Source organism: Microcebus murinus, chromosome 28, assembly GCF_040939455.1.
Source record: "Microcebus murinus isolate Inina chromosome 28, M.murinus_Inina_mat1.0, whole genome shotgun sequence".
In the NCBI taxonomy this organism is placed as follows: domain Eukaryota; kingdom Metazoa; phylum Chordata; class Mammalia; order Primates; family Cheirogaleidae; genus Microcebus; species Microcebus murinus.
In genome coordinates, this window is record NC_134131.1 from 16,411,732 (window position 1) to 16,435,597 (window position 23,866).

The 23,866-nt window shown below is 63.5% G+C and overlaps 6 non-coding genes across 6 annotated transcripts; all 6 read right to left on the bottom strand.

Moving 5' to 3' along the window:
- Positions 1-2,133: 2,133 nt before the first annotated feature.
- LOC142865145 (5S ribosomal RNA) lies at positions 2,134-2,252 on the bottom strand. Its single transcript, XR_012915448.1, has one exon. It is a non-coding gene; the product is annotated as a 5S ribosomal RNA (ribosomal RNA).
- Positions 2,253-5,751: 3,499 nt separating this feature from the next.
- Positions 5,752-5,870, bottom strand: LOC142865146 (5S ribosomal RNA). Its single transcript, XR_012915449.1, has one exon. It is a non-coding gene; the product is annotated as a 5S ribosomal RNA (ribosomal RNA).
- A 3,494-nt stretch (positions 5,871-9,364) lies between these two features.
- Positions 9,365-9,483, bottom strand: LOC142865148 (5S ribosomal RNA). Its single transcript, XR_012915451.1, has one exon. It is a non-coding gene; the product is annotated as a 5S ribosomal RNA (ribosomal RNA).
- A 3,505-nt stretch (positions 9,484-12,988) lies between these two features.
- LOC142865149 (5S ribosomal RNA) lies at positions 12,989-13,107 on the bottom strand. Its single transcript, XR_012915452.1, has one exon. It is a non-coding gene; the product is annotated as a 5S ribosomal RNA (ribosomal RNA).
- Positions 13,108-16,611: 3,504 nt separating this feature from the next.
- On the bottom strand, positions 16,612-16,730 carry LOC142865150 (5S ribosomal RNA). The gene has a single exon (XR_012915453.1). It is a non-coding gene; the product is annotated as a 5S ribosomal RNA (ribosomal RNA).
- A 3,510-nt stretch (positions 16,731-20,240) lies between these two features.
- LOC142865151 (5S ribosomal RNA) lies at positions 20,241-20,359 on the bottom strand. Its single transcript, XR_012915454.1, has one exon. It is a non-coding gene; the product is annotated as a 5S ribosomal RNA (ribosomal RNA).
- Positions 20,360-23,866: the final 3,507 nt, after the last annotated feature.

Genomic DNA, 23,866 nt, shown 5'->3' on the forward strand with positions numbered 1-23,866 from the left:
TTCCTGCTCCTCTACTCCTGGTGCCCCTCCATCCAGGGGCCAGACCTTAAAGAGTCACCCGCAAGAGAATCCTGGTCCCAAAGGAGCCTTCTGGGGGACCCGTGCTGAGAGAGGTTGTGGGCATGGCCCGCTGGGGCTCTGCCCGACCCAGGGCTGAGAGATGCAACCTCCCAGCTCTGGGTCCCTGCAGGGGAAGCGTTGGCAAGCACAGGGCCAGTCCTCCAAAGGCCCAGGTGCAGGGAGCCCAGGCCAAGCAGCCTGTGGAAGAAGCCACCCCGGGAACACGACTGCAGGCCACGGCCCTTCCCACCTCCTCCTCCTCCTCCTCCTCCTCCTGCTCCTCCACCCCCCCCCGACCTCCCACCCCCCCCCCGACATGGCGCAGGGCTCAGAGACACCTCAGACACTTGCTACCCAAAGTGCAAAGGGCATCAGTTGCTCCTCCAACCCCCCCCCCGCCCAGCAGACCGCGTTGTCCAGCCAGCCCCCGGGCCTCCCTGGGGGGCCCAGCACAAAAGTGCAGACAACCACCGGACCCTCAATCTCAGTTTTCGGATGTTTTTGCCACTCTAAGGACCCGCAGGCCAGCTGGGCCTTCTGGCAGGACAGAGAGCCCCGGAATCCGACGTGGAGAGCTGGGTGTACGTCCCCACGAGGAGGCGGTCCCCACCTCCGCGGCTCTCCCCTTGCGGGGGGGGGGGGAAAGCAGCCACGGGGCCTCAGAGAAGACACCAGGCTGGGCGCCCGCCCCACAGTGGGGGCACGTCCCCCGCAGGCCACTTAGCGACGGCCGCCGGCCGGCGGACGGTTGGGTGGCGCGAGACGCTGCGGCCGCCCTGCTACCGGGTTCCTGGGAGGGCGTCCTGGAACCAGCGTCCACACCAAGCCCTTGGAAGGCCTAGGCGACGGAGGAGCCCCGTCAGGCAGGGGCCGAGGACGGTGACGGCCCGGGCGGGGAGGAGCGTGTCAGGCAGGGGCAGAGGACGGTGACAGGTGACAGGCCGGGCGGGAAGGAGTCAGTCAGGCAGGGGCCGAGGAGGAGACGGGCTGGGTAAGGGTTAGGGTTAGAGTCAGGGCACAAGTCACAATCGCAAAGACCTGGAAGCGACCCGAGTGCCCATCGACCCACGAGTGCGTAAATGAAATGTGGCGCGTGGACACCACGGAGTGCTATTCAGCTAGGAGGAGCAGCGGTGAGAGGGCACCTCTCGTGGTTCTCCTGGCCAGAGCTGGAACCCGTTCCAGTAAGCCAGGTAGCCCAAGAATGGACACACGAGCACCACGTGCTCGCGCTCACCAGCAAATGGGTACGAACCGACGGACACCCAAGTGGACACAGAGGAATCACCTTCATCGGGTGGGTGTCGGGCGGGTGGGGGGAGGGGATGGGCATACACCTCCATTAGGAATGGGGTGGGTGCGCACCGACTGGAGGATGGGCGCACTTGAGGCTCTGACCCGAGGGGGGAGGCTGGGAGAGGGCAACGTACCCGACCTTAACATTGGTACCCCCACAATACGCTGGAACAACATCAGAGGTTAATGAATAAGAACACAGGGGGGAGGGGGGCACGGGCAACACATGTCACCTTAATACTTGGACTCCCATCATCTGCTTGAAAAGAGAGAGAAAAGAAAATGCAATCATAGAGATAAGAGACACTTTTTAAACATAATGAATCCGAAGAGAAAAGTAAAAGGAGGCCTGTGGGGCAGGTCTGGGTGTGACTCCGGATCCCCCAACATCAGGTGCCACCACCAAAGATTCCTACGTGTAGCCCATAGAACCCCAAAAGCAACGGGACGAGTTCTGGTCACATACTCCCTCAAAATGACATCCTGGCCTTCTTCTGGAACTCCCTCCCCTCTCAGACTCTCAAGGTTTCCTCCAGCGTGTCGGTTCCCACAGAGCAGACCTTTGGTCTGAGACCTGACAGTCCAGAAGCCACGCATGCTGCCGCGTGACGGCGGTGTCGCGGCTTGGGACAAGAGGAGGCCCCACGGTGCGGGCTGGGGCGCCAGGCACCGCGGCGGGCGCTGAGGGTGGGGGTGACCCCCGCCCCGGGCCGCCGCCTCGCTCCCAGAGAGGGGACAGAACAAGAGGCAAAACAAAAAAAAAAAAAAAAAAAAAGAAGCCTACGGCACCCGGTATTCCCAGGCGGTCTCCCATCCAAGTACTAACCAGGCCCGACCCTGCTTAGCTTCCGAGACCAGACGAGATCGGGCGCGTTCAGGGTGGTGTGGCCCTAGACGGCGAAGGGCGCCCCTGCCCCGCTCAAGAAGCCGAGCCTCTCTGCGCTTCCCCGCCGCCTCCTCCCGCCCCAGGCCCCGCGCCGGCGCTGACCCGCACCGGGCGGGCCTGTTGAGTTCACCGGCCGGGTCCGGCGGGCTCCGAGGGACGGGGGTGACAGGCGGGGCGGGGCGGGGCGGGCAGGGAGCGGCGGGCCGGGGTGGGGGGCTGTCTCTCTATACACACACACACACACACACACACTCACACTCACTCACTCACACTCACACAAGATGCGCCTCCACGGCTGGACTCGCCAAGGTGGAGACCTTCCAGCCCCCTTCCTCTCCTCGCCTGGCCCACCCCCAGCTCGTGGCCGCCGCCGCCGCCGCCGCCGCCGCCGCCGATTGCGCACGCGCGGGTCGCCCGCCCTTTGACCCCAGGCAGGGGCCGCCCTCCCCGACAACCCCTTTCAGCTGTGCCCCCCACCCTGTGGGTGGGCTGCCGCCTATTCCCCCGGGCCCGGGCTGGGGCACAGCGCATGGGGGAGGGGAGCGAGTGTATGGGGCGTCTCTCTCTCTCTCTAGGGATGTGTCCCATGGGTGGGGTGGCGTGGTTAGTGGGGCGCTGAAGAAATCAGTCCCCTCCATCTCCTACCTCTGGAAAACGCCCAAGCCCTTGGAGAACTGCCGGCAACGCGACCGTGGGGGCCGGGACCCTCCTCTGTGTCCTCCTGTGGCCCAGTCCAAGGGGCCTGGGCCTGGCCGGGGCTGCATTGGACCCCGACCACCCTGGCGTGTGGACTCGCTAAAAATCGGCGATTAGATATTGGATTCCAGCTTCATTGAGGTCATTTCACTAATGAGTGCACCGGAAAGAGTTTCCTAATCCATCTGTGAGGGTGGCAACTGAAAGAGAATTTTAAAGCTGACAGAATAGGCGAGGAAAGGCATAGGAGATTTCCACACCCAGTAAGGAAGCCTTTCCCGAAATGGAAGAAAGAAACGAGCAAACAGAGACACCGGTAGCCCGCCAGGATCAGAGTCTGCCCCCGAGAGAAAGTACCCTGACCAGGTTCACCCGTGGGTGGGTGGCGAGCTAGCGGCATTCAGAAGAGCGAGGCCCGCAGTCTGTGCAGAAGACACCTGCACTCGGGTGTGTGTGGCGGCACGATTCACAAGCAGCTCCAGATGTTAAGCCAAGGAGAAGCCAGGGAGTTCCCAACGCCCCAGGTGTCCTCAGCCCACGACTGGCTGCTGGGGGAATGCGAAGCCCGGCTCCTTGTCTCAGAGCGGGACAACCAGGAGGTGTGACGTACACCCCGGGGTTCCCAGGAGGATCAGGCTGAAGCTGGGACTTGGCCTGAAAGTGTCCCCTCGCACGGCCACCCCCTTCCCCTTCCTGCTCCTCTACTCCTGGTGCCCCTCCATCCAGGGGCCAGACCTTAAAGAGTCACCCGCAAGAGAATCCTGGTCCCAAAGGAGCCTTCTGGGGGACCCGTGCTGAGAGAGGTTGTGGGCATGGCCCGCTGGGGCTCTGCCCGACCCAGGGCTGAGAGATGCAACCTCCCAGCTCTGGGTCCCTGCAGGGGAAGCGTTGGCAAGCACAGGGCCAGTCCTCCAAAGGCCCAGGTGCAGGGAGCCCAGGCCAAGCAGCCTGTGGAAGAAGCCACCCCGGGAACACGACTGCAGGCCACGGCCCTTCCCACCTCCTCCTCCTCCTCCTGCTCCTCCACCCCCCCCCCGACCTCCCACCCCCCCCCGACATGGCGCAGGGCTCAGAGACACCTCAGACACTTGCTACCCAAAGTGCAAAGGGCATCAGTTGCTCCTCCAAACCCCCCCCCCCGCCCAGCAGACCGCGTTGTCCAGCCAGCCCCCGGGCCTCCCTGGGGTGCCCAGCACAAAAGTGCAGACAACCACCGGACCCTCAATCTCAGTTTTCGGATGTTTTTGCCACTCTAAGGACCCGCAGGCCAGCTGGGCCTTCTGGCAGGACAGAGAGCCCCGGAATCCGACGTGGAGAGCTGGGTGTACGTCCCCACGAGGAGGCGGTCCCCACCTCCGTGGCTCTCCCCTTGCGGGGGGGAAAAGCAGCCACGGGGCCTCAGAGAAGACACCAGGCTGGGCGCCCGCCCCACAGTGGGGGCACGTCCCCCGCAGGCCACTTAGCGACGGCCGCCGGCCGGCGGACGGTTGGGTGGCGCGAGACGCTGCGGCCGCCCTGCTACCGGGTTCCTGGGAGGGCGTCCTGGAACCAGCGTCCACACCAAGCCCTTGGAAGGCCCAGGCGACGGAGGAGCCCCGTCAGGCAGGGGCCGAGGACGGTGACGGCCCGGGCGGGGAGGAGCGTGTCAGGCAGGGGCAGAGGACGGTGACAGGTGACAGGCCGGGCGGGAAGGAGTCAGTCAGGCAGGGGCCGAGGAGGAGACGGGGCTGGGTAAGGGTTAGGGTTAGAGTCAGGGCACAAGTCACAATCGCAAAGACCTGGAAGCGACCCGAGTGCCCATCGACCCACGAGTGCGTAAATGAAATGTGGCGCGTGGACACCACGGAGTGCTATTCAGCTAGGAGGAGCAGCGGTGAGAGGGCACCTCTCGTGGTTCTCCTGGCCAGAGCTGGAACCCGTTCCAGTAAGCCAGGTAGCCCAAGAATGGACACACGAGCACCACGTGCTCGCGCTCACCAGCAAATGGGTACGAACCGACGGACACCCAAGTGGACACAGAGGAATCACCTTCATCGGGTGGGTGTCGGGCGGGTGGGGGGAAGGGATGGGCATACACCTCCATTAGGAATGGGGTGGGTGCGCACCGACTGGGGGATGGGCGCACTTGAGGCTCTGACCCGAGGGGGGAGGCTGGGAGAGGGCAACGTACCCAACCTTAACATTGGTACCCCCACAATACGCTGGAACAACATCAGAGGTTAATGAATAAGAACACAGGGGGGAGGGGGGCACGGGCAACACATGTCACCTTAATACTTGGACTCCCATCATCTGCTTGAAAAGAGAGAGAAAAGAAAATGCAATCATAGAGATAAGAGACACTTTTTAAACATAATGAATCCGAAGAGAAAAGTAAAAGGAGGCCTGTGGGGCAGGTCTGGGTGTGACTCCGGATCCCCCAACATCAGGTGCCACCACCAAAGATTCCTACGTGTAGCCCATAGAACCCCAAAAGCAACGGGACGAGTTCTGGTCACATACTCCCTCAAAATGACATCCTGGCCTTCTTCTGGAACTCCCTCCCCTCTCAGACTCTCAAGGTTTCCTCCAGCGTGTCGGTTCCCACAGAGCAGACCTTTGGTCTGAGACCTGACAGTCCAGAAGCCACGCATGCTGCCGCGTGACGGCGGTGTCGCGGCTTGGGACAAGAGGAGGCCCCACGGTGCGGGCTGGGGCGCCAGGCACCGCGGCGGGCGCTGAGGGTGGGGGTGACCCCCGCCCCGGGCCGCCGCCTCGCTCCCAGAGAGGGGACAGAACAAGAGGCAAAACAAAAAAAAAAAAAAAAAAAAAGAAGCCTACGGCACCCGGTATTCCCAGGCGGTCTCCCATCCAAGTACTAACCAGGCCCGACCCTGCTTAGCTTCCGAGACCAGACGAGATCGGGCGCGTTCAGGGTGGTGTGGCCCTAGACGGCGGAGGGCGCCCCTGCCCCGCTCAAGAAGCCGAGCCTCTCTGCGCTTCCCCGCCGCCTCCTCCCGCCCCAGGCCCCGCGCCGGCGCTGACCCGCACCGGGCGGGCCTGTTGAGTTCACCGGCCGGGTCCGGCGGGCTCCGAGGGACGGGGGTGACAGGCGGGGCGGGGCGGGGCGGGCAGGGAGCGGCGGGCCGGGGTGGGGGGCTGTCTCTCTATACACACACACACACACACACACACACACACTCACACTCACTCACTCACACTCACACAAGATGCGCCTCCACGGCTGGACTCGCCAAGGTGGAGACCTTCCAGCCCCCTTCCTCTCCTCGCCTGGCCCACCCCCAGCTCGTGGCCGCCGCCGCCGCCGCCGATTGCGCACGCGCGGGTCGCCCGCCCTTTGACCCCAGGCAGGGGCCGCCCTCCCCGACAACCCCTTTCAGCTGTGCCCCCCACCCTGTGGGTGGGCTGCCGCCTATTCCCCCGGGCCCGGGCTGGGGCACAGCGCATGGGGGAGGGGAGCGAGTGTATGGGGCGTCTCTCTCTCTCTCTAGGGATGTGTCCCATGGGTGGGGTGGCGTGGTTAGTGGGGCGCTGAAGAAATCAGTCCCCTCCATCTCCTACCTCTGGAAAACGCCCAAGCCCTTGGAGAACTGCCGGCAACGCGACCGTGGGGGCCGGGACCCTCCTCTGTGTCCTCCTGTGGCCCAGTCCAAGGGGCCTGGGCCTGGCCGGGGCTGCATTGGACCCCGACCACCCTGGCGTGTGGACTCGCTAAAAATCGGCGATTAGATATTGGATTCCAGCTTCATTGAGGTCATTTCACTAATGAGTGCACCGGAAAGAGTTTCCTAATCCATCTGTGAGGGTGGCAACTGAAAGAGAATTTTAAAGCTGACAGAATAGGCGAGGAAAGGCATAGGAGATTTCCACACCCAGTAAGGAAGCCTTTCCCGAAATGGAAGAAAGAAACGAGCAAACAGAGACACCGGTAGCCCGCCAGGATCAGAGTCTGCCCCCGAGAGAAAGTACCCTGACCAGGTTCACCCGTGGGTGGGTGGCGAGCTAGCGGCATTCAGAAGAGCGAGGCCCGCAGTCTGTGCAGAAGACACCTGCACTCGGGTGTGTGTGGCGGCACGATTCACAAGCAGCTCCAGATGTTAAGCCAAGGAGAAGCCAGGGAGTTCCCAACGCCCCAGGTGTCCTCAGCCCACGACTGGCTGCTGGGGGAATGCGAAGCCCGGCTCCTTGTCTCAGAGCGGGACAACCAGGAGGTGTGACGTACACCCCGGGGTTCCCAGGAGGATCAGGCTGAAGCTGGGACTTGGCCTGAAAGTGTCCCCTCGCACGGCCACCCCCTTCCCCTTCCTGCTCCTCTACTCCTGGTGCCCCTCCATCCAGGGGCCAGACCTTAAAGAGTCACCCGCAAGAGAATCCTGGTCCCAAAGGAGCCTTCTGGGGGACCCGTGCTGAGAGAGGTTGTGGGCATGGCCCGCTGGGGCTCTGCCCGACCCAGGGCTGAGAGATGCAACCTCCCAGCTCTGGGTCCCTGCAGGGGAAGCGTTGGCAAGCACAGGGCCAGTCCTCCAAAGGCCCAGGTGCAGGGAGCCCAGGCCAAGCAGCCTGTGGAAGAAGCCACCCCGGGAACACGACTGCAGGCCACGGCCCTTCCCACCTCCTCCTCCTCCTCCTGCTCCTCCACCCCCCCCCCGACCTCCCACCCCCCCCCCGACATGGCGCAGGGCTCAGAGACACCTCAGACACTTGCTACCCAAAGTGCAAAGGGCATCAGTTGCTCCTCCAAACCCCCCCCCCCGCCCAGCAGACCGCGTTGTCCAGCCAGCCCCCGGGCCTCCCTGGGGTGCCCAGCACAAAAGTGCAGACAACCACCGGACCCTCAATCTCAGTTTTCGGATGTTTTTGCCACTCTAAGGACCCGCAGGCCAGCTGGGCCTTCTGGCAGGACAGAGAGCCCCGGAATCCGACGTGGAGAGCTGGGTGTACGTCCCCACGAGGAGGCGGTCCCCACCTCCGTGGCTCTCCCCTTGCGGGGGGGAAAAGCAGCCACGGGGCCTCAGAGAAGACACCAGGCTGGGCGCCCGCCCCACAGTGGGGGCACGTCCCCCGCAGGCCACTTAGCGACGGCCGCCGGCCGGCGGACGGTTGGGTGGCGCGAGACGCTGCGGCCGCCCTGCTACCGGGTTCCTGGGAGGGCGTCCTGGAACCAGCGTCCACACCAAGCCCTTGGAAGGCCCAGGCGACGGAGGAGCCCCGTCAGGCAGGGGCCGAGGACGGTGACGGCCCGGGCGGGGAGGAGCGTGTCAGGCAGGGGCAGAGGACGGTGACAGGTGACAGGCCGGGCGGGAAGGAGTCAGTCAGGCAGGGGCCGAGGAGGAGACGGGGCTGGGTAAGGGTTAGGGTTAGAGTCAGGGCACAAGTCACAATCGCAAAGACCTGGAAGCGACCCGAGTGCCCATCGACCCACGAGTGCGTAAATGAAATGTGGCGCGTGGACACCACGGAGTGCTATTCAGCTAGGAGGAGCAGCGGTGAGAGGGCACCTCTCGTGGTTCTCCTGGCCAGAGCTGGAACCCGTTCCAGTAAGCCAGGTAGCCCAAGAATGGACACACGAGCACCACGTGCTCGCGCTCACCAGCAAATGGGTACGAACCGACGGACACCCAAGTGGACACAGAGGAATCACCTTCATCGGGTGGGTGTCGGGCGGGTGGGGGGAAGGGATGGGCATACACCTCCATTAGGAATGGGGTGGGTGCGCACCGACTGGGGGATGGGCGCACTTGAGGCTCTGACCCGAGGGGGGAGGCTGGGAGAGGGCAACGTACCCAACCTTAACATTGGTACCCCCACAATACGCTGGAACAACATCAGAGGTTAATGAATAAGAACACAGGGGGGAGGGGGGCACGGGCAACACATGTCACCTTAATACTTGGACTCCCATCATCTGCTTGAAAAGAGAGAGAAAAGAAAATGCAATCATAGAGATAAGAGACACTTTTTAAACATAATGAATCCGAAGAGAAAAGTAAAAGGAGGCCTGTGGGGCAGGTCTGGGTGTGACTCCGGATCCCCCAACATCAGGTGCCACCACCAAAGATTCCTACGTGTAGCCCATAGAACCCCAAAAGCAACGGGACGAGTTCTGGTCACATACTCCCTCAAAATGACATCCTGGCCTTCTTCTGGAACTCCCTCCCCTCTCAGACTCTCAAGGTTTCCTCCAGCGTGTCGGTTCCCACAGAGCAGACCTTTGGTCTGAGACCTGACAGTCCAGAAGCCACGCATGCTGCCGCGTGACGGCGGTGTCGCGGCTTGGGACAAGAGGAGGCCCCACGGTGCGGGCTGGGGCGCCAGGCACCGCGGCGGGCGCTGAGGGTGGGGGTGACCCCCGCCCCGGGCCGCCGCCTCGCTCCCAGAGAGGGGACAGAACAAGAGGCAAAACAAAAAAAAAAAAAAAAAAAAAGAAGCCTACGGCACCCGGTATTCCCAGGCGGTCTCCCATCCAAGTACTAACCAGGCCCGACCCTGCTTAGCTTCCGAGACCAGACGAGATCGGGCGCGTTCAGGGTGGTGTGGCCCTAGACGGCGGAGGGCGCCCCTGCCCCGCTCAAGAAGCCGAGCCTCTCTGCGCTTCCCCGCCGCCTCCTCCCGCCCCAGGCCCCGCGCCGGCGCTGACCCGCACCGGGCGGGCCTGTTGAGTTCACCGGCCGGGTCCGGCGGGCTCCGAGGGACGGGGGTGACAGGCGGGGCGGGGCGGGGCGGGCAGGGAGCGGCGGGCCGGGGTGGGGGGCTGTCTCTCTATACACACACACACACACACACACACACACACACTCACACTCACTCACTCACACTCACACAAGATGCGCCTCCACGGCTGGACTCGCCAAGGTGGAGACCTTCCAGCCCCCTTCCTCTCCTCGCCTGGCCCACCCCCAGCTCGTGGCCGCCGCCGCCGCCGCCGATTGCGCACGCGCGGGTCGCCCGCCCTTTGACCCCAGGCAGGGGCCGCCCTCCCCGACAACCCCTTTCAGCTGTGCCCCCCACCCTGTGGGTGGGCTGCCGCCTATTCCCCCGGGCCCGGGCTGGGGCACAGCGCATGGGGGAGGGGAGCGAGTGTATGGGGCGTCTCTCTCTCTCTCTAGGGATGTGTCCCATGGGTGGGGTGGCGTGGTTAGTGGGGCGCTGAAGAAATCAGTCCCCTCCATCTCCTACCTCTGGAAAACGCCCAAGCCCTTGGAGAACTGCCGGCAACGCGACCGTGGGGGCCGGGACCCTCCTCTGTGTCCTCCTGTGGCCCAGTCCAAGGGGCCTGGGCCTGGCCGGGGCTGCATTGGACCCCGACCACCCTGGCGTGTGGACTCGCTAAAAATCGGCGATTAGATATTGGATTCCAGCTTCATTGAGGTCATTTCACTAATGAGTGCACCGGAAAGAGTTTCCTAATCCATCTGTGAGGGTGGCAACTGAAAGAGAATTTTAAAGCTGACAGAATAGGCGAGGAAAGGCATAGGAGATTTCCACACCCAGTAAGGAAGCCTTTCCCGAAATGGAAGAAAGAAACGAGCAAACAGAGACACCGGTAGCCCGCCAGGATCAGAGTCTGCCCCCGAGAGAAAGTACCCTGACCAGGTTCCCCCGTGGGTGGGTGGCGAGCTAGCGGCATTCAGAAGAGCGAGGCCCGCAGTCTGTGCAGAAGACACCTGCACTCGGGTGTGTGTGGCGGCACGATTCACAAGCAGCTCCAGATGTTAAGCCAAGGAGAAGCCAGGGAGTTCCCAACGCCCCAGGTGTCCTCAGCCCACGACTGGCTGCTGGGGGAATGCGAAGCCCGGCTCCTTGTCTCAGAGCGGGACAACCAGGAGGTGTGACGTACACCCCGGGGTTCCCAGGAGGATCAGGCTGAAGCTGGGACTTGGCCTGAAAGTGTCCCCTCGCACGGCCACCCCCTTCCCCTTCCTGCTCCTCTACTCCTGGTGCCCCTCCATCCAGGGGCCAGACCTTAAAGAGTCACCCGCAAGAGAATCCTGGTCCCAAAGGAGCCTTCTGGGGGACCCGTGCTGAGAGAGGTTGTGGGCATGGCCCGCTGGGGCTCTGCCCGACCCAGGGCTGAGAGATGCAACCTCCCAGCTCTGGGTCCCTGCAGGGGAAGCGTTGGCAAGCACAGGGCCAGTCCTCCAAAGGCCCAGGTGCAGGGAGCCCAGGCCAAGCAGCCTGTGGAAGAAGCCACCCCGGGAACACGACTGCAGGCCACGGCCCTTCCCACCTCCTCCTCCTCCTCCTCCTCCTCCTGCTCCTCCACCCCCCCCCCGACCTCCCACCCCCCCCCCGACATGGCGCAGGGCTCAGAGACACCTCAGACACTTGCTACCCAAAGTGCAAAGGGCATCAGTTGCTCCTCCAACCCCCCCCCCGCCCAGCAGACCGCGTTGTCCAGCCAGCCCCCGGGCCTCCCTGGGGGGCCCAGCACAAAAGTGCAGACAACCACCGGACCCTCAATCTCAGTTTTCGGATGTTTTTGCCACTCTAAGGACCCGCAGGCCAGCTGGGCCTTCTGGCAGGACAGAGAGCCCCGGAATCCGACGTGGAGAGCTGGGTGTACGTCCCCACGAGGAGGCGGTCCCCACCTCCGCGGCTCTCCCCTTGCGGGGGGGGGGGAAAGCAGCCACGGGGCCTCAGAGAAGACACCAGGCTGGGCGCCCGCCCCACAGTGGGGGCACGTCCCCCGCAGGCCACTTAGCGACGGCCGCCGGCCGGCGGACGGTTGGGTGGCGCGAGACGCTGCGGCCGCCCTGCTACCGGGTTCCTGGGAGGGCGTCCTGGAACCAGCGTCCACACCAAGCCCTTGGAAGGCCTAGGCGACGGAGGAGCCCCGTCAGGCAGGGGCCGAGGACGGTGACGGCCCGGGCGGGGAGGAGCGTGTCAGGCAGGGGCAGAGGACGGTGACAGGTGACAGGCCGGGCGGGAAGGAGTCAGTCAGGCAGGGGCCGAGGAGGAGACGGGCTGGGTAAGGGTTAGGGTTAGAGTCAGGGCACAAGTCACAATCGCAAAGACCTGGAAGCGACCCGAGTGCCCATCGACCCACGAGTGCGTAAATGAAATGTGGCGCGTGGACACCACGGAGTGCTATTCAGCTAGGAGGAGCAGCGGTGAGAGGGCACCTCTCGTGGTTCTCCTGGCCAGAGCTGGAACCCGTTCCAGTAAGCCAGGTAGCCCAAGAATGGACACACGAGCACCACGTGCTCGCGCTCACCAGCAAATGGGTACGAACCGACGGACACCCAAGTGGACACAGAGGAATCACCTTCATCGGGTGGGTGTCGGGCGGGTGGGGGGAGGGGATGGGCATACACCTCCATTAGGAATGGGGTGGGTGCGCACCGACTGGAGGATGGGCGCACTTGAGGCTCTGACCCGAGGGGGGAGGCTGGGAGAGGGCAACGTACCCGACCTTAACATTGGTACCCCCACAATACGCTGGAACAACATCAGAGGTTAATGAATAAGAACACAGGGGGGAGGGGGGCACGGGCAACACATGTCACCTTAATACTTGGACTCCCATCATCTGCTTGAAAAGAGAGAGAAAAGAAAATGCAATCATAGAGATAAGAGACACTTTTTAAACATAATGAATCCGAAGAGAAAAGTAAAAGGAGGCCTGTGGGGCAGGTCTGGGTGTGACTCCGGATCCCCCAACATCAGGTGCCACCACCAAAGATTCCTACGTGTAGCCCATAGAACCCCAAAAGCAACGGGACGAGTTCTGGTCACATACTCCCTCAAAATGACATCCTGGCCTTCTTCTGGAACTCCCTCCCCTCTCAGACTCTCAAGGTTTCCTCCAGCGTGTCGGTTCCCACAGAGCAGACCTTTGGTCTGAGACCTGACAGTCCAGAAGCCACGCATGCTGCCGCGTGACGGCGGTGTCGCGGCTTGGGACAAGAGGAGGCCCCACGGTGCGGGCTGGGGCGCCAGGCACCGCGGCGGGCGCTGAGGGTGGGGGTGACCCCCGCCCCGGGCCGCCGCCTCGCTCCCAGAGAGGGGACAGAACAAGAGGCAAAACAAAAAAAAAAAAAAAAAAAAAGAAGCCTACGGCACCCGGTATTCCCAGGCGGTCTCCCATCCAAGTACTAACCAGGCCCGACCCTGCTTAGCTTCCGAGACCAGACGAGATCGGGCGCGTTCAGGGTGGTGTGGCCCTAGACGGCGAAGGGCGCCCCTGCCCCGCTCAAGAAGCCGAGCCTCTCTGCGCTTCCCCGCCGCCTCCTCCCGCCCCAGGCCCCGCGCCGGCGCTGACCCGCACCGGGCGGGCCTGTTGAGTTCACCGGCCGGGTCCGGCGGGCTCCGAGGGACGGGGGTGACAGGCGGGGCGGGGCGGGGCGGGCAGGGAGCGGCGGGCCGGGGTGGGGGGCTGTCTCTCTATACACACACACACACACACACACACTCACACTCACTCACTCACACTCACACAAGATGCGCCTCCACGGCTGGACTCGCCAAGGTGGAGACCTTCCAGCCCCCTTCCTCTCCTCGCCTGGCCCACCCCCAGCTCGTGGCCGCCGCCGCCGCCGCCGCCGATTGCGCACGCGCGGGTCGCCCGCCCTTTGACCCCAGGCAGGGGCCGCCCTCCCCGACAACCCCTTTCAGCTGTGCCCCCCACCCTGTGGGTGGGCTGCCGCCTATTCCCCCGGGCCCGGGCTGGGGCACAGCGCATGGGGGAGGGGAGCGAGTGTATGGGGCGTCTCTCTCTCTCTCTAGGGATGTGTCCCATGGGTGGGGTGGCGTGGTTAGTGGGGCGCTGAAGAAATCAGTCCCCTCCATCTCCTACCTCTGGAAAACGCCCAAGCCCTTGGAGAACTGCCGGCAACGCGACCGTGGGGGCCGGGACCCTCCTCTGTGTCCTCCTGTGGCCCAGTCCAAGGGGCCTGGGCCTGGCCGGGGCTGCATTGGACCCCGACCACCCTGGCGTGTGGACTCGCTAAAAATCGGCGATTAGATATTGGATTCCAGCTTCATTGAGGTCATTTCACTAATGAGTGCACCGGAAAGAGTTTCCTAATCCATCTGTGAGGGTGGCAACTGAAAGAGAATTTTAAAGCTGACAGAATAGGCGAGGAAAGGCATAGGAGATTTCCACACCCAGTAAGGAAGCCTTTCCCGAAATGGAAGAAAGAAACGAGCAAACAGAGACACCGGTAGCCCGCCAGGATCAGAGTCTGCCCCCGAGAGAAAGTACCCTGACCAGGTTCCCCCGTGGGTGGGTGGCGAGCTAGCGGCATTCAGAAGAGCGAGGCCCGCAGTCTGTGCAGAAGACACCTGCACTCGGGTGTGTGTGGCGGCACGATTCACAAGCAGCTCCAGATGTTAAGCCAAGGAGAAGCCAGGGAGTTCCCAACGCCCCAGGTGTCCTCAGCCCACGACTGGCTGCTGGGGGAATGCGAAGCCCGGCTCCTTGTCTCAGAGCGGGACAACCAGGAGGTGTGACGTACACCCCGGGGTTCCCAGGAGGATCAGGCTGAAGCTGGGACTTGGCCTGAAAGTGTCCCCTCGCACGGCCACCCCCTTCCCCTTCCTGCTCCTCTACTCCTGGTGCCCCTCCATCCAGGGGCCAGACCTTAAAGAGTCACCCGCAAGAGAATCCTGGTCCCAAAGGAGCCTTCTGGGGGACCCGTGCTGAGAGAGGTTGTGGGCATGGCCCGCTGGGGCTCTGCCCGACCCAGGGCTGAGAGATGCAACCTCCCAGCTCTGGGTCCCTGCAGGGGAAGCGTTGGCAAGCACAGGGCCAGTCCTCCAAAGGCCCAGGTGCAGGGAGCCCAGGCCAAGCAGCCTGTGGAAGAAGCCACCCCGGGAACACGACTGCAGGCCACGGCCCTTCCCACCTCCTCCTCCTCCTCCTCCTCCTCCTGCTCCTCCACCCCCCCCCCGACCTCCCACCCCCCCCCCCGACATGGCGCAGGGATCAGAGACACCTCAGACACTTGCTACCCAAAGTGCAAAGGGCATCAGTTGCTCCTCCAACCCCCCCCCCGCCCAGCAGACCGCGTTGTCCAGCCAGCCCCCGGGCCTCCCTGGGGGGCCCAGCACAAAAGTGCAGACAACCACCGGACCCTCAATCTCAGTTTTCGGATGTTTTTGCCACTCTAAGGACCCGCAGGCCAGCTGGGCCTTCTGGCAGGACAGAGAGCCCCGGAATCCGACGTGGAGAGCTGGGTGTACGTCCCCACGAGGAGGCGGTCCCCACCTCCGCGGCTCTCCCCTTGCGGGGGGGGGGGGAAAGCAGCCACGGGGCCTCAGAGAAGACACCAGGCTGGGCGCCCGCCCCACAGTGGGGGCACGTCCCCCGCAGGCCACTTAGCGACGGCCGCCGGCCGGCGGACGGTTGGGTGGCGCGAGACGCTGCGGCCGCCCTGCTACCGGGTTCCTGGGAGGGCGTCCTGGAACCAGCGTCCACACCAAGCCCTTGGAAGGCCTAGGCGACGGAGGAGCCCCGTCAGGCAGGGGCCGAGGACGGTGACGGCCCGGGCGGGGAGGAGCGTGTCAGGCAGGGGCAGAGGACGGTGACAGGTGACAGGCCGGGCGGGAAGGAGTCAGTCAGGCAGGGGCCGAGGAGGAGACGGGCTGGGTAAGGGTTAGGGTTAGAGTCAGGGCACAAGTCACAATCGCAAAGACCTGGAAGCGACCCGAGTGCCCATCGACCCACGAGTGCGTAAATGAAATGTGGCGCGTGGACACCACGGAGTGCTATTCAGCTAGGAGGAGCAGCGGTGAGAGGGCACCTCTCGTGGTTCTCCTGGCCAGAGCTGGAACCCGTTCCAGTAAGCCAGGTAGCCCAAGAATGGACACACGAGCACCACGTGCTCGCGCTCACCAGCAAATGGGTACGAACCGATGGACACCCAAGTGGACACAGAGGAATCACCTTCATCGGGTGGGTGTCGGGCGGGTGGGGGGAGGGGATGGGCATACACCTCCATTAGGAATGGGGTGGGTGCGCACCGACTGGGGGATGGGCGCACTTGAGGCTCTGACCCGAGGGGGGAGGCTGGGAGAGGGCAACGTACCCGACCTTAACATTGGTACCCCCACAATACGCTGGAACAACATCAGAGGTTAATGAATAAGAACACAGGGGGGAGGGGGGCACGGGCAACACATGTCACCTTAATACTTGGACTCCCATCATCTGCTTGAAAAGAGAGAGAAAAGAAAATGCAATCATAGAGATAAGAGACACTTTTTAAACATAATGAATCCGAAGAGAAAAGTAAAAGGAGGCCTGTGGGGCAGGTCTGGGTGTGACTCCGGATCCCCCAACATCAGGTGCCACCACCAAAGATTCCTACGTGTAGCCCATAGAACCCCAAAAGCAACGGGACGAGTTCTGGTCACATACTCCCTCAAAATGACATCCTGGCCTTCTTCTGGAACTCCCTCCCCTCTCAGACTCTCAAGGTTTCCTCCAGCGTGTCGGTTCCCACATAGCAGACCTTTGGTCTGAGACCTGACAGTCCAGAAGCCACGCATGCTGCCGCGTGACGGCGGTGTCGCGGCTTGGGACAAGAGGAGGCCCCACGGTGCGGGCTGGGGCGCCAGGCACCGCGGCGGGCGCTGAGGGTGGGGGTGACCCCCGCCCCGGGCCGCCGCCTCGCTCCCAGAGAGGGGACAGAACAAGAGGCAAAACAAAACAAAAAACAAAAAAAAAAAGAAGCCTACGGCACCCGGTATTCCCAGGCGGTCTCCCATCCAAGTACTAACCAGGCCCGACCCTGCTTAGCTTCCGAGACCAGACGAGATCGGGCGCGTTCAGGGTGGTGTGGCCCTAGACGGCGGAGGGCGCCCCTGCCCCGCTCAAGAAGCCGAGCCTCTCTGCGCTTCCCCGCCGCCTCCTCCCGCCCCAGGCCCCGCGCCGGCGCTGACCCGCACCGGGCGGGCCTGTTGAGTTCACCGGCCGGGTCCGGCGGGCTCCGAGGGACGGGGGTGACAGGCGGGGCGGGGCGGGGCGGGCAGGGAGCGGCGGGCCGGGGTGGGGGGCTGTCTCTCTATACACACACACACACACACACACACACACACTCACACTCACTCACTCACACTCACACAAGATGCGCCTCCACGGCTGGACTCGCCAAGGTGGAGACCTTCCAGCCCCCTTCCTCTCCTCGCCTGGCCCACCCCCAGCTCGTGGCCGCCGCCGCCGCCGCCGCCGCCGCCGCCGCCGATTGCGCACGCGCGGGTCGCCCGCCCTTTGACCCCAGGCAGGGGCCGCCCTCCCCGACAACCCCTTTCAGCTGTGCCCCCCACCCTGTGGGTGGGCTGCCGCCTATTCCCCCGGGCCCGGGCTGGGGCACAGCGCATGGGGGAGGGGAGCGAGTGTATGGGGCGTCTCTCTCTCTCTCTAGGGATGTGTCCCATGGGTGGGGTGGCGTGGTTAGTGGGGCGCTGAAGAAATCAGTCCCCTCCATCTCCTACCTCTGGAAAACGCCCAAGCCCTTGGAGAACTGCCGGCAACGCGACCGTGGGGGCCGGGACCCTCCTCTGTGTCCTCCTGTGGCCCAGTCCAAGGGGCCTGGGCCTGGCCGGGGCTGCATTGGACCCCGACCACCCTGGCGTGTGGACTCGCTAAAAATCGGCGATTAGATATTGGATTCCAGCTTCATTGAGGTCATTTCACTAATGAGTGCACCGGAAAGAGTTTCCTAATCCATCTGTGAGGGTGGCAACTGAAAGAGAATTTTAAAGCTGACAGAATAGGCGAGGAAAGGCATAGGAGATTTCCACACCCAGTAAGGAAGCCTTTCCCGAAATGGAAGAAAGAAACGAGCAAACAGAGACACCGGTAGCCCGCCAGGATCAGAGTCTGCCCCCGAGAGAAAGTACCCTGACCAGGTTCCCCCGTGGGTGGGTGGCGAGCTAGCGGCATTCAGAAGAGCGAGGCCCGCAGTCTGTGCAGAAGACACCTGCACTCGGGTGTGTGTGGCGGCACGATTCACAAGCAGCTCCAGATGTTAAGCCAAGGAGAAGCCAGGGAGTTCCCAACGCCCCAGGTGTCCTCAGCCCACGACTGGCTGCTGGGGGAATGCGAAGCCCGGCTCCTTGTCTCAGAGCGGGACAACCAGGAGGTGTGACGTACACCCCGGGGTTCCCAGGAGGATCAGGCTGAAGCTGGGACTTGGCCTGAAAGTGTCCCCTCGCACGGCCACCCCCTTCCCCTTCCTGCTCCTCTACTCCTGGTGCCCCTCCATCCAGGGGCCAGACCTTAAAGAGTCACCCGCAAGAGAATCCTGGTCCCAAAGGAGCCTTCTGGGGGACCCGTGCTGAGAGAGGTTGTGGGCATGGCCCGCTGGGGCTCTGCCCGACCCAGGGCTGAGAGATGCAACCTCCCAGCTCTGGGTCCCTGCAGGGGAAGCGTTGGCAAGCACAGGGCCAGTCCTCCAAAGGCCCAGGTGCAGGGAGCCCAGGCCAAGCAGCCTGTGGAAGAAGCCACCCCGGGAACACGACTGCAGGCCACGGCCCTTCCCACCTCCTCCTCCTCCTCCTGCTCCTCCACCCCCCCCCCGACCTCCCACCCCCCCCCCGACATGGCGCAGGGCTCAGAGACACCTCAGACACTTGCTACCCAAAGTGCAAAGGGCATCAGTTGCTCCTCCAAACCCCCCCCCCGCCCAGCAGACCGCGTTGTCCAGCCAGCCCCCGGGCCTCCCTGGGGTGCCCAGCACAAAAGTGCAGACAACCACCGGACCCTCAATCTCAGTTTTCGGATGTTTTTGCCACTCTAAGGACCCGCAGGCCAGCTGGGCCTTCTGGCAGGACAGAGAGCCCCGGAATCCGACGTGGAGAGCTGGGTGTACGTCCCCACGAGGAGGCGGTCCCCACCTCCGTGGCTCTCCCCTTGCGGGGGGGAAAAGCAGCCACGGGGCCTCAGAGAAGACACCAGGCTGGGCGCCCGCCCCACAGTGGGGGCACGTCCCCCGCAGGCCACTTAGCGACGGCCGCCGGCCGGCGGACGGTTGGGTGGCGCGAGACGCTGCGGCCGCCCTGCTACCGGGTTCCTGGGAGGGCGTCCTGGAACCAGCGTCCACACCAAGCCCTTGGAAGGCCCAGGCGACGGAGGAGCCCCGTCAGGCAGGGGCCGAGGACGGTGACGGCCCGGGCGGGGAGGAGCGTGTCAGGCAGGGGCAGAGGACGGTGACAGGTGACAGGCCGGGCGGGAAGGAGTCAGTCAGGCAGGGGCCGAGGAGGAGACGGGGCTGGGTAAGGGTTAGGGTTAGAGTCAGGGCACAAGTCACAATCGCAAAGACCTGGAAGCGACCCGAGTGCCCATCGACCCACGAGTGCGTAAATGAAATGTGGCGCGTGGACACCACGGAGTGCTATTCAGCTAGGAGGAGCAGCGGTGAGAGGGCACCTCTCGTGGTTCTCCTGGCCAGAGCTGGAACCCGTTCCAGTAAGCCAGGTAGCCCAAGAATGGACACACGAGCACCACGTGCTCGCGCTCACCAGCAAATGGGTACGAACCGATGGACACCCAAGTGGACACAGAGGAATCACCTTCATCGGGTGGGTGTCGGGCGGGTGGGGGGAGGGGATGGGCATACACCTCCATTAGGAATGGGGTGGGTGCGCACCGACTGGGGGATGGGCGCACTTGAGGCTCTGACCCGAGGGGGGAGGCTGGGAGAGGGCAACGTACCCGACCTTAACATTGGTACCCCCACAATACGCTGGAACAACATCAGAGGTTAATGAATAAGAACACAGGGGGGAGGGGGGCACGGGCAACACATGTCACCTTAATACTTGGACTCCCATCATCTGCTTGAAAAGAGAGAGAAAAGAAAATGCAATCATAGAGATAAGAGACACTTTTTAAACATAATGAATCCGAAGAGAAAAGTAAAAGGAGGCCTGTGGGGCAGGTCTGGGTGTGACTCCGGATCCCCCAACATCAGGTGCCACCACCAAAGATTCCTACGTGTAGCCCATAGAACCCCAAAAGCAACGGGACGAGTTCTGGTCACATACTCCCTCAAAATGACATCCTGGCCTTCTTCTGGAACTCCCTCCCCTCTCAGACTCTCAAGGTTTCCTCCAGCGTGTCGGTTCCCACATAGCAGACCTTTGGTCTGAGACCTGACAGTCCAGAAGCCACGCATGCTGCCGCGTGACGGCGGTGTCGCGGCTTGGGACAAGAGGAGGCCCCACGGTGCGGGCTGGGGCGCCAGGCACCGCGGCGGGCGCTGAGGGTGGGGGTGACCCCCGCCCCGGGCCGCCGCCTCGCTCCCAGAGAGGGGACAGAACAAGAGGCAAAACAAAACAAAAAACAAAAAAAAAAAGAAGCCTACGGCACCCGGTATTCCCAGGCGGTCTCCCATCCAAGTACTAACCAGGCCCGACCCTGCTTAGCTTCCGAGACCAGACGAGATCGGGCGCGTTCAGGGTGGTGTGGCCCTAGACGGCGGAGGGCGCCCCTGCCCCGCTCAAGAAGCCGAGCCTCTCTGCGCTTCCCCGCCGCCTCCTCCCGCCCCAGGCCCCGCGCCGGCGCTGACCCGCACCGGGCGGGCCTGTTGAGTTCACCGGCCGGGTCCGGCGGGCTCCGAGGGACGGGGGTGACAGGCGGGGCGGGGCGGGGCGGGCAGGGAGCGGCGGGCCGGGGTGGGGGGCTGTCTCTCTATACACACACACACACACACACACACACACACACTCACACTCACTCACTCACACTCACACAAGATGCGCCTCCACGGCTGGACTCGCCAAGGTGGAGACCTTCCAGCCCCCTTCCTCTCCTCGCCTGGCCCACCCCCAGCTCGTGGCCGCCGCCGCCGCCGCCGCCGCCGCCGCCGATTGCGCACGCGCGGGTCGCCCGCCCTTTGACCCCAGGCAGGGGCCGCCCTCCCCGACAACCCCTTTCAGCTGTGCCCCCCACCCTGTGGGTGGGCTGCCGCCTATTCCCCCGGGCCCGGGCTGGGGCACAGCGCATGGGGGAGGGGAGCGAGTGTATGGGGCGTCTCTCTCTCTCTCTAGGGATGTGTCCCATGGGTGGGGTGGCGTGGTTAGTGGGGCGCTGAAGAAATCAGTCCCCTCCATCTCCTACCTCTGGAAAACGCCCAAGCCCTTGGAGAACTGCCGGCAACGCGACCGTGGGGGCCGGGACCCTCCTCTGTGTCCTCCTGTGGCCCAGTCCAAGGGGCCTGGGCCTGGCCGGGGCTGCATTGGACCCCGACCACCCTGGCGTGTGGACTCGCTAAAAATCGGCGATTAGATATTGGATTCCAGCTTCATTGAGGTCATTTCACTAATGAGTGCACCGGAAAGAGTTTCCTAATCCATCTGTGAGGGTGGCAACTGAAAGAGAATTTTAAAGCTGACAGAATAGGCGAGGAAAGGCATAGGAGATTTCCACACCCAGTAAGGAAGCCTTTCCCGAAATGGAAGAAAGAAACGAGCAAACAGAGACACCGGTAGCCCGCCAGGATCAGAGTCTGCCCCCGAGAGAAAGTACCCTGACCAGGTTCCCCCGTGGGTGGGTGGCGAGCTAGCGGCATTCAGAAGAGCGAGGCCCGCAGTCTGTGCAGAAGACACCTGCACTCGGGTGTGTGTGGCGGCACGATTCACAAGCAGCTCCAGATGTTAAGCCAAGGAGAAGCCAGGGAGTTCCCAACGCCCCAGGTGTCCTCAGCCCACGACTGGCTGCTGGGGGAATGCGAAGCCCGGCTCCTTGTCTCAGAGCGGGACAACCAGGAGGTGTGACGTACACCCCGGGGTTCCCAGGAGGATCAGGCTGAAGCTGGGACTTGGCCTGAAAGTGTCCCCTCGCACGGCCACCCCCTTCCCCTTCCTGCTCCTCTACTCCTGGTGCCCCTCCATCCAGGGGCCAGACCTTAAAGAGTCACCCGCAAGAGAATCCTGGTCCCAAAGGAGCCTTCTGGGGGACCCGTGCTGAGAGAGGTTGTGGGCATGGCCCGCTGGGGCTCTGCCCGACCCAGGGCTGAGAGATGCAACCTCCCAGCTCTGGGTCCCTGCAGGGGAAGCGTTGGCAAGCACAGGGCCAGTCCTCCAAAGGCCCAGGTGCAGGGAGCCCAGGCCAAGCAGCCTGTGGAAGAAGCCACCCCGGGAACACGACTGCAGGCCACGGCCCTTCCCACCTCCTCCTCCTCCTCCTGCTCCTCCACCCCCCCCCCGACCTCCCACCCCCCCCCCGACATGGCGCAGGGCTCAGAGACACCTCAGACACTTGCTACCCAAAGTGCAAAGGGCATCAGTTGCTCCTCCAAACCCCCCCCCCGCCCAGCAGACCGCGTTGTCCAGCCAGCCCCCGGGCCTCCCTGGGGTGCCCAGCACAAAAGTGCAGACAACCACCGGACCCTCAATCTCAGTTTTCGGATGTTTTTGCCACTCTAAGGACCCGCAGGCCAGCTGGGCCTTCTGGCAGGACAGAGAGCCCCGGAATCCGACGTGGAGAGCTGGGTGTACGTCCCCACGAGGAGGCGGTCCCCACCTCCGTGGCTCTCCCCTTGCGGGGGGGAAAAGCAGCCACGGGGCCTCAGAGAAGACACCAGGCTGGGCGCCCGCCCCACAGTGGGGGCACGTCCCCCGCAGGCCACTTAGCGACGGCCGCCGGCCGGCGGACGGTTGGGTGGCGCGAGACGCTGCGGCCGCCCTGCTACCGGGTTCCTGGGAGGGCGTCCTGGAACCAGCGTCCACACCAAGCCCTTGGAAGGCCCAGGCGACGGAGGAGCCCCGTCAGGCAGGGGCCGAGGACGGTGACGGCCCGGGCGGGGAGGAGCGTGTCAGGCAGGGGCAGAGGACGGTGACAGGTGACAGGCCGGGCGGGAAGGAGTCAGTCAGGCAGGGGCCGAGGAGGAGACGGGGCTGGGTAAGGGTTAGGGTTAGAGTCAGGGCACAAGTCACAATCGCAAAGACCTGGAAGCGACCCGAGTGCCCATCGACCCACGAGTGCGTAAATGAAATGTGGCGCGTGGACACCACGGAGTGCTATTCAGCTAGGAGGAGCAGCGGTGAGAGGGCACCTCTCGTGGTTCTCCTGGCCAGAGCTGGAACCCGTTCCAGTAAGCCAGGTAGCCCAAGAATGGACACACGAGCACCACGTGCTCGCGCTCACCAGCAAATGGGTACGAACCGACGGACACCCAAGTGGACACAGAGGAATCACCTTCATCGGGTGGGTGTCGGGCGGGTGGGGGGAAGGGATGGGCATACACCTCCATTAGGAATGGGGTGGGTGCGCACCGACTGGGGGATGGGCGCACTTGAGGCTCTGACCCGAGGGGGGAGGCTGGGAGAGGGCAACGTACCCAACCTTAACATTGGTACCCCCACAATACGCTGGAACAACATCAGAGGTTAATGAATAAGAACACAGGGGGGAGGGGGGCACGGGCAACACATGTCACCTTAATACTTGGACTCCCATCATCTGCTTGAAAAGAGAGAGAAAAGAAAATGCAATCATAGAGATAAGAGACACTTTTTAAACATAATGAATCCGAAGAGAAAAGTAAAAGGAGGCCTGTGGGGCAGGTCTGGGTGTGACTCCGGATCCCCCAACATCAGGTGCCACCACCAAAGATTCCTACGTGTAGCCCATAGAACCCCAAAAGCAACGGGACGAGTTCTGGTCACATACTCCCTCAAAATGACATCCTGGCCTTCTTCTGGAACTCCCTCCCCTCTCAGACTCTCAAGGTTTCCTCCAGCGTGTCGGTTCCCACAGAGCAGACCTTTGGTCTGAGACCTGACAGTCCAGAAGCCACGCATGCTGCCGCGTGACGGCGGTGTCGCGGCTTGGGACAAGAGGAGGCCCCACGGTGCGGGCTGGGGCGCCAGGCACCGCGGCGGGCGCTGAGGGTGGGGGTGACCCCCGCCCCGGGCCGCCGCCTCGCTCCCAGAGAGGGGACAGAACAAGAGGCAAAACAAAAAAAAAAAAAAAAAAAAAGA